This window comes from Pyxicephalus adspersus, chromosome 5 (genome assembly GCF_032062135.1).
Source record: "Pyxicephalus adspersus chromosome 5, UCB_Pads_2.0, whole genome shotgun sequence".
Classification (NCBI taxonomy): domain Eukaryota; kingdom Metazoa; phylum Chordata; class Amphibia; order Anura; family Pyxicephalidae; genus Pyxicephalus; species Pyxicephalus adspersus.
In genome coordinates this window covers 37,938,619-37,953,383 of record NC_092862.1, presented here as the reverse complement: position 1 = coordinate 37,953,383, position 14,765 = coordinate 37,938,619, and the positions used below count along the sequence as shown (strand labels likewise).

General features: G+C 43.5%; 1 protein-coding gene across 1 annotated transcript in view; it reads left to right on the top strand.

Moving 5' to 3' along the window:
• Positions 1-9,075: 9,075 nt before the first annotated feature.
• The window catches only part of RP1 (RP1 axonemal microtubule associated), a 198,862-nt gene continuing 193,172 nt past the window's right edge, over positions 9,076-14,765 (top strand). The window contains exon 1 of the mRNA XM_072411198.1: positions 9,076-9,209. The gene's annotated coding sequence lies outside the window, so the exon portion shown is untranslated. The remainder of the gene's footprint in view (positions 9,210-14,765) is intronic.

The window sequence follows — 14,765 nt, the reverse complement described above, 5'->3', positions numbered from 1 at the left end:
AAAATGCTAATTGTCTGACTCTCATGCGAATTCTTTGATCCTATTTAAATAATAGTTCTATTATCTACAAACCAGGCCAAACAACTCAATCCTGTTCCCACTATGGAAAGGATAGAAATTGAAAAAAAGGAAAATAACTTGATTTTGGATGATTCAATAGTAATGAATGTTCGGTGAGTCTTCATGCAACACTAGTTTGATTTATTTGCATTAAAATCCATGGTCATAAAGTGTTTTACTTAATAGCAAAACCTCTACCATGGTATTGTCACCAAAATTGCAGATTGTTTGGCTGATTCAGTCATTGGCAGTTTTCATGGCAGATTTTTCAGAAAACAATGGGATTCCCAGTGCTATTTTCAGTGCTGGACAGGGATCTGTCATTTTAGTGCCAAGAGTCGGTGTGTTTACATCTTCGCTTGTCATAACTGAGGTCAGATTGTTATCTCTAGATGACGTGATTAACCTTGGATTACTTTTTTGGGACATAAATCAAGGGGATTTTTTCTTCATGATACAGTTTTCCGAAGTGAATAATGAAAGTGTAAACATTTTTAAGGCACAGTGCCAACTGACTCAGGACAAAAATCTTCACACTGGAATGCTAAATTCTAATGTAAATTCTTGGAAACCATCTGTGTTTTATTGTACTGCAATGCACTGGAAATGTCTGCCTTTACTGTATTGCAAGGATATTATGCATTACCCAGGATTTGTTGGATCTATCATCTTAACATGCAACTTTTGCTTTTCCAGAAACAGGGGAAGCCATACTGTGTAAGATATAAGTGCTCATATTGGAGCTTACACAGAGGCTGTGATGTCTATCCATGAAGCAATACCGGTGCCTGATAATTGGTTTATTACTTTGCTTCTAGGGTCTGTGTCACACTACCTGTTAGTTTCCACATCGCTCCTTGTTAAGCCGCCCTGTGGTATCCCATGCCTATCTGCCCCTTGGAGCTCCCAAGCTCAGCACTTCGGTCTCTGGTGTCACAGAGCATGCAGAACTTCCCGGGTTTGCATGTCTTTGGGCAGTTTTGCTCACACTGGCACAACCCAGGGAAGAGGAGCTCCTTAAAGGAACAGAGGCTTTTTTAGCCTCAGCAGTAATGGTGGTTGGTGCTGTGGCTTTGTACCAGCTATGTTGATACTCTGCCTTGTTTCTTTTGTGATTTCTGCCCTGACCTGTACCTGAATCCTGAGCACATTTGCCTGCCTTCTGCCCTGACCTGTGCCTGACTTCTGACCATGTTTGCCTGCCGCCTACTCCAACCTGTGCCTGGACTTCGTTTATGTTTGTCTGCTTCCTGTCCTGACCCTTGCTTGGCCCCAAAATGCTTTCACCTGCCATCACACCAAGGCCACTCCAGCCTTCCTCCTCAGGTAGGATGACCCTGAGGGTTGCGACCTGGATTTATTTAGCAGCAAAGAGCCCGGTGGTCTCTAGGCTATCAGCCCATCACCCATCCCTGGGTGTCCTGGTGAAGTTCTGGTGTCATTTATACTTCCTGCTTCTGGTGATCCCATGCTACCTGCCTGTGAAGACCCTGACAGTTTGCCAAGCTAAGTAAGCAAAGAAAAGGTGACTTTGCACCACTGGGGAGAAGGTACTAACACTGATCTTTTGTATTGACCTGCTTGGCCAAATTACAAGTTCCATCAACTAAAGAAAAAGAAAGGGCCTGAACAAAGGTCGTAAGGAAGGCCCAATCAGACAGCAAGAAGTTATGGGGTATGTAGTATTCCAAAATACATCATTAAAACTTCAGAAACATTTATTCAAAGTTTATTTTTAAAACAGGATACAAATACAGTAAAGGTGTATACAGAATCTTCAACACTGGGCAGTGATATCTGTATAAATTCTGATGCGTTCTCGCGGGATACCCACTTCTTCAGGGAATATACCATGTATACAAACACCATATGCAACCTTAAAAATCCTTTTGTTGGAACAAACGTTTGAGTGAATCACATTAGACAGGCAATCATCAGGGCAGGCAAAGGCATGAACAGCCAAAGAGACAGTCCAAAGATGTACAATCTTTCCTAAAATGTGGACTTATTCAGACTTGCTCTGCTGTTAGGCAGCCAAAGGTTGATCCTGGTATTACCTAGCAGCAGAGTGAGTCTGAAAAAGATCATGACTAGGGTAGCCCGTACCTTGCCCCTTCACCTTCCCCCCCCCCACCATACTTACTGACATACCTTCTCTCTTGCCAGCCCCCTTCTTGTCCTTCTTCCCCACCTTAACCTCAAAACAACACACTACACCGATATGCATTTTAATGGCTGGCAAGCAGCCGTTTATTAATAAATACAATCAACAATTTTATAACTTATTATTATGTATCACCACCACATCACACATTCTCAAAACCACCATACCAACCTGGCCCCTAAGCAGCCCAGTACCACCTCAGGGGCCTCCACCTTTAACCACTTAAAGGGGGGTTCACCACCACCTTGGGTGTCCCCCAACCAAAATTTACCCAGCACCTTACCCTTCCACCAAACCTCAACCGCCACGGCGCACAGGCGGGAAACCTCACTCCCGTGGGCCCCTCCACACCTTGATTGCTCGTTGCACTCCATCCTGCAGACCCAAGCACCAAAGATCCGTCCCCACATCATTCGGATGAACCCCATCTCCCCGCAAAAAACGCCATGTATCCTCTTCCAAGTCTCTGTGACGCACCACCAAACCCCCATTTCTAACAATAAAATGCCCAACCTCCTTGTTCACTTTTATTCTCGCTTTAATAACCCTCTCCACTGACCGTGCCCCCCTCCACACGGCCCTAGCTACAATATCTGACCAAACCAAAATAGTCCCAGGAAATTCCACCTTCAACCGCAAGAAATCTAATCTCACATCCCTAACTAATTCCCTCATACCTCTGCGGGCAAGGTCATTGCCCCCTGTGTGCATAACCAGCACATCCGGCGCCCTCTCCAGCGCTGCACACCTCCGAATTTCCGGAACCATCCTACTCCAGAGCATCCCTCGTATTCCAATCCAACGCAGTAGAATCTCCTCCCTCGAAAAACCCAATTGCCTGCCCTCTGTCCGAACCGCTGCCCTACGAGCACCCCACCACACGAATGAGTGGCCCACGATCCAGACCAAACACCTCCGATCACCTGTAAAATAAAACATACATAACACAAACTGTGCACTCAACCCCAAAACACAAAACCCCACATTCACCCCCTGTCCCATGCCATTACAACAAATGAGGCCGCACATACAATTGAAACCTCCTAGACTCCTAACGCTCTATCCTCCTAATGGCATCATCCCCTAATCCCCACCTGGCCGACTCCGTAGCCACCCCAATCCGGAATGAATGCGAAGAGAATGCTTCCGCATCCACCCCCAACAACTTCAGACATTTCCTGAATACTGCAACAAATTGAAAACGGGACAAAAAGGCCCCATCTTCATGAATCAACAATGGACCCCTCAAATCCTGTCTCACCCCCAAGAAACCTTCCACGGCCCTAACCGGGCAAACAGACGACCCATCCCCCAACCAGAAAATTCTGACCATGATGCCCCTACCCGTTTGGTCCGTTTTTGACCTCCGAATCCACATACTCACCTCATCTCCCACACAGACCACATCTTCAAAAAGCAAACCACCCGGCCGTACTTTGGCCGGACTAACTAACTCCCCTATCCGCAGGGCCCCAAAAAATGCAATACAAAAAGCTGCCGTAAACAACGCTCTTTCGTACCCATCCTCACACACCACCCCCAAGCAGTCAACCACCCTCTGCAACAAACCAAATGACACTGGCCGCCTCCCATCCCGCACCTTGTGACCTCTCCTATATCCTTTCACTGCCTGACGCACAATGAAATCCTTGGTCCTATCGCGCCAGCCATGCCACTTGAACCAGAACGCCATACCCGCCAACAATCTGTTAACCGAGGCTACCGATGCCCCCCTAGCAAATTCCCGAGCCAGCCAATACACCAAAACATGCCCTGCCATCCCTTCACCATCTAAACCCCCCAACTGTGCCCACAAACCATCCCACTCATTCCATACCGCTGAATAGGCACTCCAAGTCCTCTCACTCACCGACCTCCGAATCAAACCACTGATGATCCCAATGCTATGTCCCACAACACGTCTGGACATGGGTAACCGCGATGCTCCACTTCTGGTGCCAACTCGCGAAACCTGTCCCACTGAAAAGGAGACAACGCATCAGCAATGACATTAACCACCCCCGGAATGTGCCGCGCAAAAATAAATATATTCAACTGCATACATTTCAAAACCAAATATCGCATCAACCTAACTGCCGCTACAGAGGAGACCGAACCTTTATTCACCGCCTACACAACACCCATATTGTCACAATTAAATCGCACTTTCTTATTGGCCAGCTCCTCTCCCCACAATTCCACTGCCAACACAATCGGAAACAATTCTAAAACCACTAAATCCCTTACCAACCCCCCATCTACCCAAGCCTGGGGCCAAGCCCCCGCACACCATTTGCCCCCAAAATAGGCCCCGAAGCCCGTCGAACCCGCTGCATCTGTAAACAACTCTAAATCAAACGCTGTCACCGACCCTTCCAACCACAACGCCCGTTCATTAAAAGAAACCAAAAACCGCTCCCAAACCCCTAAATCCGCCCTCACCTCTTTGGACAAACGCACAAAATGTGTCGGTGCCTTCACTCCTGCCGTCGCCGCCGCCAAACGCCTGCAGAAAATCCTGCCCATCCGGATTACCCTGCATGCAAAATTCAACGTACCCAGCAGCGATTGCACCTCCTGCAGCCTCATTTTGCGCCTGCCCAGTGCCAAATTGATGTCTGCTCGCAGACCTACCAGTTTGTCCTGCGGCAATCTACACTCCATGGCCACCGTATCCAATTCTATACCTAGAAAGGTCAGCACCGTGGCAGGACCTTCCGTTTTCTCTGCCGCCAACGGCACACCAAACCTTTCCGCTACATGTTGCAATGTGGCCAGTAACACCCTGCAAACCCCACTCCCAGCTGGACCAATCATGAAAAAATCATCCAAATAATGTATGACTGAATCCACTTCCGCTACTGTCCTAACCACCCATTCCAAAAATGTGCTAAATTTTTCAAACAGCGCACACGACACTGAACACCCCATGGGCAAACACCGATCAACAAAATACCCCCCATCCCACTTACAACCCAACAATCGCATGCATTGCGGATGAACCGGAAGCAACCTAAAAGCGGCCTCAATATCCGCTTTAGCCAACAAAGCCCCTTTCCCATACCTCCTCACCCAGGCAATGGCCGCATCAATTGATGTGTACGCCACTGCGCACTCTTCCGGATGTATCCCATTATTTACCGATTCCCCCGGCGGAAACGATAAATGATGTATCAAACGAAACATACCTTGTTCTTTCTTAGGTACCAAACCCAGTGGCGACACCACCAAGCCTTCCAGTGGCGGCTCCCGGAACGGTCCGCACATCCTTCCCAAACTGACCTCCTTCGCTAGCTTCTCCCCCACCACTTCTGGATGCTGTCTCGCAGATTTCAAATTCCCTGGCTCCTTAAGCCCACCCACAGCCTCACTTGGAATCCAGAAACCATCCGTAAACCCCGCCTCCAACACCTTAGCTGCCTCCTGGTCCGGATACTTACTTAAAAAGGGGCGCATCCTTCCGACCATCACTGGAGTCACCCCCTTTTCCATAACCCCTCTCTTGTCATTTGACCTCCCCTGGTCCCCCTTTACCCACCCCCCACTATCCCCTGTACCCATCATGGAAAAAGCACACAATCCCCCCCCCCCCCCCACCCCCCCAACGGCCCCCCCAGACTCCTAGCTGGCAGCCCCGCGTCCTGGGCTCCTGCCAGCCATCCGGATGGGCCCCGCTCCGCTCCCGCCACCTGGCCCGCCTCTGACTCCTCTCCTGAAGATGTCAGCTCCCCTTCCGACCGGGGAGCCTCGCCGTCCACTTCCGCCCTTCTTCCGGGTCTTCCTGATGACGCGGTGCGACATCCCACGTCACTTCCGGGCGCCGCGTCTTCTTCCTGAAATCTTGGAGCCGCCGCCATCTTGGCCACGCGGCTCCCCACGCTAGGCCCGGCCGGACGCCGGGCCTCCTCCAAATCTGGACCTGGAACCGCCTGGATCACCCCTGCTGTGTCCTCGGAAGGACCAGCCGCACCCACCCTCCACCGGGACCCCCCGCCACTCGAGGCCCCGGCTTCAGGTAGGGCCTGCCTGTGTGCAGAAATCGCCCTAGGGGAAAGGGGGCTGCGCTCCCTGCCAGCCGCAGGCCCTCTGCTAGCCACCGCCTTCCTGGGTCCCCCAGAACGGGAGACCCCAGCACTAGATGAGGCCCCCGCAGTCAAGGCCTCACCCGGCTGCAAATGGGGGCTGAGCCCCCTCTCAGCCACAGCCCCCAGGGCATGGGAAGCCCTTCTAGGCCCTTCAACACGGGGGACACGGCCCCCAGGTGAGGCCTCCCCTCCCAAGGCCTCACCAGCTTTACCGAGGGGGCTGCGCTCCCTGGCAGCCGCAGCCCCCTTACCAGAACTCCGCCGGCGACGGGGATTTCTCCCTAGCCTAGGACCAGACCCGGGCAAACGCCGCCCAGCGGCCCCGCTAGAAGGGTCCCTAATGGGGCTCCCAGTATGGCGCTGAGTCCTTGCAAAAGGTTCTGGGCTCAGGCGCACCGGAGCCCTGTCTCTCCGTGGCCACAGCCCCTCTAACCTATCTAACTGCTGACCCCTGTCTGTCCCCCCCACCGCCTCATCTACTCTCTCCCGCAACCAGGCCTCACCTTGTGAGGCCGCCGCGGCCCTAAGTTGGTGCATTAAGGTGTCGATCGACTCCATGCTGCAAAACACTCCAACCCCAACTTCTTCTTTTCAAAAAATGTGCCTCACTTCCGTTTGACTCTCCTTTTACCCTCTCCTGTCTCCTCCCCCTCTATTTCCGACCCGACCTTCTCCCCCTCCTTCCTTTCCTCCAAGACTAGCTTTTAACTCTTTCAAACCAACCACCACCCCCATGCCTCGTGTCTGTCCGTGCACCCTGTCATGCTGCCTTCCGCATATTTCTTGCTACAGGCTTCTCTATAGGTTAGGGATACTTTTTTTTGCATTTTATAACAAGTCATTAAACCATTGTGGCTACTGTAGTTTTTTGCAAAAAAATTGACAGAGATACATGCATAAATGCTTTTCTCTGATCCATGGCAGCAGACAGAATCAGACGTGATCACAGTGAAATATTTCAATGAATTGGTAGAGCTAACCATGCTGAAGCTTGGTATTGTCCCCTGGGATTCTAAAAAAGTTGCAGTATTCCAGTTACTACCACCGCCTACCACCCCACTTACTGCCCCCCCTGCCAACTGTTCCCCCTCCTAACACCCAATTGTTCACCTTACAAACAGGCACAATGCAAATTGTGGGCTTAATACCCTCAGCAGCTCTTCTAATCTCAACTATTACTACAATATACAGTAGATTTATGTGTGTGTAAAGAACAACAAATACATGTAAATTTAGCAATTAACAATACTATTCAAAAACATAAAAGCAGCAATGCTCATTATGACAACCCTATATTCTGACCTTAAGGCATCCCCTACCCACTATGCTACATACTGCAATGCCCTTGAAGTTACAGGTCCACCAAAGCTTCAACCTTCTCCCACATCCAACTTGGGATCTGCTACCACCTTAACCCTATTGTACCCAAGTGCAACTTACTGCCTTGGAAACTATATTAGCTACATGCAGCCCCTTACCAAACTTGATCTCATAGGTTGTCATCCCCTATAACTTTACCCTTTGGTGACACCACACCTAAGATTGGTCCCCCAAATTTGAAAGGATACTCTGAAAATACTACCTTAGAAAACCCCTGGCTCACACTCCCCAGCCCCCATTCCCTATCCAAGAGCTGGGGGTGAGCAACTTTTCTGTTCTGCAACTTTTCACAATTGAACTCATCACCCTCACTTTTTTAACCTAAAACCCATCACCCCTTCCTTAATTTTTGTTCCAATCACCATAACCTGACCTCAATTTAACCTTATTATATCTTCTTTAACCCTATGTTTGCTGTCTTCCTGAGCCCACCATCATTCTAGCCTTCCACCCAAACTCCCTATTTTGGGAACATTCATAAAAGACTTGATAAATATTCATGCAATATTTAGCCTTTTCATGTACAGAGGTCATTGTTTCCTAATCAGTATAAATCAGTTAAGTTGACAATAACTCGATCACTAATTTTTTTACCATGTACCTTTACATGGTAATCACAGTCAGGAAACAAGCGGCTCCCGGTCATTACTATAGACAAGGTGATGCCAGTGAGTGGGCTCCTAAAATTAGCTGCATGTTTAGAGTTTTAGAACAGAATGTAGACTAACATTTCTATTAATCTGTAGATTGAAGAAATCAGATAAAAATGTGGACAAATATTCCTTATTACAGCAATTACAAGGGAGCTAACAGAAGAATGATCTATAGTAGTGTTATGTGACTTTATTTTAGTATAATTGTCATTTCTTTGTAATTTTTTAAACCCTGACCAGTAGCTGCTGATATCTTTTCGGCTGTCCTGTCCTAATATGTTTGTCCAATGTGCTAAATGATCTTTACTTTGATACAATCTCTTGAACAATATAGCTTGTATGTAACTGGAAATAATGTGTCCTTTATCTAAATATGACGTTTTTATTTGTCATTACTGATTATTGTTGTTCCCAAAATGATGCAATCTTGTTTCTAATGATCAGATGTTGTTTTAATGTTCAGTAAGCTTCCTCTCATTTGTAAATGAACTTGCTTGATTTTCATCTTACTGTGTGTATTACAAAGTTAGCTGTGGACAGCATTGTTGACATTGATACAATGGTGCTTGTGTCTCTATGTAGCTATAACATTGAGCGCCGCCAAGATAATCTTGGTATTGGTAAAGATTACAAAGGTGTGGCATGCCTTTATTTATGGTTGCTACAGGACAGCTTACAAACAGTGACTTTTACCTGCAAATATTAAAATATGTTTTCATTATGCAGCTGATTGAGGCAAAGCACAGCGGCATTTGAGTATATGAGTGAAGCAGAACAGAGCTGTACATGGACTTCTAACTGGAAACACACCTCTCCTTCCTCTGAGTGAATCAGGTATAATAATTCACATGCACAAGTGAAAAGCAGGTACTGGATTTTATACTTACTTAAAATTCCTAGATAAATATATGTATGGATTTATATTTCCAGGATAACTGCTTTGTTTTCTATAGATAGGCTTAATACAAATTAGACAATTACATTAAAACTAACACATACGATTAGACAAAGACCCATGTGTACCAAAGCACAGGAACTCATAGTAACCAATCCAGATTTGTCTAAAATGTCTTTTTATTATAATTAAACAGTATTTATACAGCACCAACATATTATGCAGCGCTGTACAAAGTCCATAGTCATATCGCTAAATGTACCCCAAAGGAGCTCACAATCTAATGTCCCTACCATAGTCATGAATACAGTCTAAGGTCAATTTAGGGGGAAGCCAATTACCTATCTCCATGTTTTTGGAATGTGGGCAGAAACACAAGCAAATTCCATGCATATAGTGTCCTGGCCAAGATTAGAACCAGAGACCTAGCTCTACAAAGGTCAGAGTGCTAACCACTGAGCCACCATGCTGCCTTTGCCATGAATGAAATTTATTTTGCTGCAAAATTGTCAGTAAATTGTTGCTTCATGAGTTTTTCCCTTATTAGGCTGTTGGGGCAATTTGGATTGTTGTGGTGTATTTAGGGCAGTATTGTTTATGTAATATAGTGTTCTTTATATTTGTGTTTTCTTTTCTATATGTATTTATAAATTTGTGCACTTTTACTGTTTTTTTTGTACCACTTATGTTTTTTTTCTTGCTGTAAAAAAAAAAAAAGACAAAAAATATTGATGAGAATAATTAAGGTCCCTTTATGCCACAAGCAAAGGTCCAAGATAGCTGAAGCAGGCTTCTACCTTTGAAAGCCATTTGAACTTTTAACTTTAAAAATACACTTAAAAAAAAACCCATGATAATCCTCCTTTATTTTTCTTTCCTATTATCTTTAATACAATTTACCAAACCCTCCCAATCACATGAAAATGAACTTTGCGTCACTCTTCCCGACTCACTACACATCATACATAATAATTTTTTTAGCAGTGCTTTCTTAATAAAGACTGCACATGAGATGTTTAATTACCTACTTTTTATTTTTTATATTTACAAACAAATTCTGTGATGAACTATATAGTTCATTATATGCTCTAGCACTCATTAGTACACAGTAGTCAATACCTTAAATTCCTTTACATTTATGTTTTACCAATACCATGATTTATAAATGCCCACAATGGGTAAATTACATGGTATTTAGCAATAAAAATCTTTTTTTATCAAAAGCAATTTCTTTTAAAAATGCAGAACAAATGTATATGATCACATTCCCATCATTTTACTGTAAATATCATTTATATATTTTATATTTATTTTAATGGCAGCTTGGTAAAAGTGTTCAAACAAACAATATATGGACATGTTGAGGTAATCTACACCTATTGTAGGGAGCAATGTATGGTACACATTGTAAATACTTTATAAAACCTTCCTGTAGATGTGTTTCATGGAAGAAAGATGCCAACAGCCAGGCTTCTATATTTGTATTATGTTGGATGTAAAAAAATCCTTTTGTAAGAATAAAGTCAAGTGGCACAACACTGAGGAATCTCAAATAGCGTGTGGCTCAGTACCTATTTAATTTACAGCGCTGCGTAATATGTTGGCGCTATATAAATCCTGTTTAATAATAATAATAATAATACAAATGGATATGTGTTATGTGGACCTCTGTATGGTAGAGGACATTTATTAGGACATATAGAACCTGCTCAGGATCACAAAAATTCCCAGGATCCCAGGCATTTAGGTGCTCGCCTAGATTATCCAACAAACTAGAAAATGTTGCAACTAGCACCATAAGAAAAAAAAAATCTATTTATTGCATGCTTATTGTAAAACATTATACTGCATGAAGAATCAAAACTGCAAGAGTACTTGTCAACTATTTACATAGCTCAGAACTAGTTCAAACTCCTTAAGCTACATACACACTTCCAATTATTATCGTTGGAAAACGAACGACGAACGTTCATGCACGATATATACGAACGATCGTATAGCACCGATCCTGCACATAGAGTTAACGACACGATCGTTCGTAGATATTGTACACACAATAGATACGATCGTTTGCGCGATAGAGGAACTATGTGCACGACAGGAAAGTGAACGGACGTTCGTTCATCACGCATGCTCTGAACATGGACGATCAACGAACGACCGTACACACGAACGATGTTCAACGATCGTCGTCCAATCCGATCCGTCGGTCCGGTCGTTCGTTTCCAGCGACTTTCCTCGTTCGTCGGCGTCGTTGGTTACTTTTTTACGAACGATTTTTTGCCCAATCGATCGTTCGTCGTTCGATTGGAACGATAAAAATTGGAAGTGTGTACGCACCTTTAGTGACCATAGTGACACAATGTGATTACCTTAAAGGATAAACACTATTTTCATCTAAACCTGAAATATAATATAACCCACTGTAATTGTAGAAAAGCTACACATGAGTTCCATAACTCAGAAAGTCGGAAGATGAGCCTTCTGAGTACTGATTTGGCTTAAAAAGTGTACCTCCTGCGAGGATCAAATTCCCTAAATCTGATTTGGTGAACTCCAGACATCTAAATACCTAGCTCAAATATCATGTCAACCTATTTATCTACCCAAGCATTTTTAAATCTGCCCAGAAACTTTTGTAATGCATATACCTCTGCCAGGCAGCAAATAATTTGTTTGGTTGATAACAATTTTGTTAAAATAAATTTGAATAGAAAATACTTATATACCTCTACTTTTTCTTCATTGTACACACATAGGTTATTTTCTTTAATTAGTAAATGTTCCAGCTTTGTAAAATTTTCATCTCAGAATGTCATTTCCATGGTCAAATAAATGAACTGCACTATTGTAACACAATTGTCCATCTAAAATGTTAGGGGTTTAGAGAATTCCCCTGCAGTATACAGAGTACACTTACCAACTGGAAAGAACCTAGATGTAGGTACAGCCTATTGATCTTCCCTCAGCCCTAGATTTGAAACTGCTTTCTAATATGCATTATTCCAGGATAAATTCCATTCTTTTGGTTATATGATAATTGTTTTATCTATGAAACATTATCAAGTATTTTTATTATATTTATCCCTTGCTCTCAGAACTTGTGTGTAAAAGAAATTATTACTGTTAAAATTAATATTTGTGGCAATGACAGCTAACATTCAAAATATTACTCAATATAAATGCCAATACAATTAAAGTAAATAAAGAAATCCATAGTGTGTTATTTTTATTTAAAAGGGAAACAAAATTAATTAATTAATCTGTATTTCCTTTTTCATTTTTACAGGTTAAAGTCTTTTGTATATTTTAGTAGGTTATGATGGGTCAGTTGCTCTTAAATGATTTTTTGTTCATGATTGTTGGCTACTAATAGATGGTGCTGTGTCTACATGTATTGTGTGTAACAAACTTTTTAATATCTGCAAATGTTTCCAATGGTAGGGGTTTGTTATACATTTTACATAAAGACACTGCGCCCTCTACTTAACAAAACTCTTTAAAATTTGAAATTATTTTTCTAATGACATGTAGAGGGTGAAAGTCTAGGTGTATACTAGAGTATATTCTGTGTTTTTAAAATTTAAAAAAAGAGACATAAACTAATTTTTCCAGTAACTTACCATTTCCTGTACCATGTTTCCCGCCTTGGAAATGCAAATTTCAATACTACATTGATTTCTAGTCAGTACATTCTATCAACCCTGTCCTGAGCTGATTGATAACGAGCAGACATGTTTCCATAGAAATCACTTGGCCATAGAAATCCTGTACACCTATAGTAATACCATGGTAATCCCTGTACACCTCGGTAGACTCATATTGTCCTTTGGCTTACAGTACCATCTGTATGCTGATGAGACTCAGATCTATCTGTCTACCCCTGACCTGTCTCCCTCAGTCCTGGATAAGGTCTCACGCTGCCTGTCAGCCATCTCACCACCAAACTCCTTGTACACACTCTCATCATCTCTCGTCTGGACTACTGTAACCTCCTTCTCTTTGGTATTCACTAACCTGACTCTCTCCTCTACAATCAGTTATGAATACTGAAGCCAGACTCATCCATCCTTCTCACCACTCCTCTTCTGCTGACTCTTTTTGCAATTTCTACACTGGATTCCATTTCACTTTAGAATCAAATTCAATCTCCCGTGCTTTGCCTTCAAAACCCTTGACAACTCTTGTCCGACCCCTAACCACTCTCTTTGAACATGCACGGCTCCAAGACTTTTGATAGGGCTACTCCAGCTCTCTGGAATGATCTTCTATGTTCTATTTTGCTTGCTCCTACTTTCTACACATTTAAAAGAGCACTTTAAAAGCCATCTTTTCTAACTTACCTACCTATCTTCATAATCTAAATCTTCTAAACCCTCATTATTTGGTCAACTTCCAAAATGCCCATTCCTATTGTATGCTGCTTTCCCAACTCTTAGATTGCAAGCACTTCTGTGCAGGGTCTTCTCCTCCTCCTGTGTAATTGAATCTGTCTGTCACTTGCAAGCCCTATATAATGTAGAGAACTGCCTAATATGCTGGTGCTTTATAAATTATTATTACACAGTATTTATATAGCACCATCATATTACACAGCACTGTACAAAGTCATTATACTAACTGGGACTCAGAATCTAATTTCCCTACCTCAATCATTGTCATTACTATATGTCATTAATGTAGTCTAAGGTCAGTTTTTGGGGAAAGCCAATTAACTTAACTGCATGTTATTGGGAGGAAACCCACACAGACACGGGGAGAACCTGCAAACTCCATGGCCAGGATGCAAACCTGGGATCTAACGCTGCAAAGACATGAGTGCTAACCCCCGAGCCACCATGCTGCTCATAAATATGGAATAATAATTATTAATAATAATAATAATAATAATAATAATAATAATAATAATAATAATAGTAATATCTTTTTACCGGTTAAACTAGCCTAGAAGGAAAGATGAGCAATGGCAGCTTCCATTTCAATGCAGGACAGGTTTCCTTTGAAAAAGCCTTTTGCTTTGCTTAAGCAGAGCAAAAGAAAAGGGGTCACATAACTTTACCCTTCCCTAAGAGTATAAATAGAGTCACTCTGCCAGTACCTGCAGTACCTGCAACCTGCAAACTAATGTATACAGGGGCTTATAAAGGGCTAATCACAAGACACCAAGCCAGTTACATAAGACATGATTAGGGTAAACGTGGTGGGGCTCACCCCAAACATGAAGTGGTAGGCACATCACATCACTCTCAAACAGAGCTGCATGGAGCAAGAGAAGGGAAGCACAGGAGGGGCTAAAGTTACTCTTTTCCTTTGTCTTATTCCCTGCATAAGCAAAGTGAATGGTCTCTTTAACCATTTCTGTGTGGAGGCAGATAGTTTTGTATATATTTTCCATTAGTTGTATCAGCCAAAAAAAAACTAAAAACAAATCTGGAAAAAGCCATAAAGTGCTAGGACTTTGTACCTGCTGGAAATGCTATAGTAAGGATGCCTGGTCAGATTGCTGACACGTCTAAGTATCATTCAGC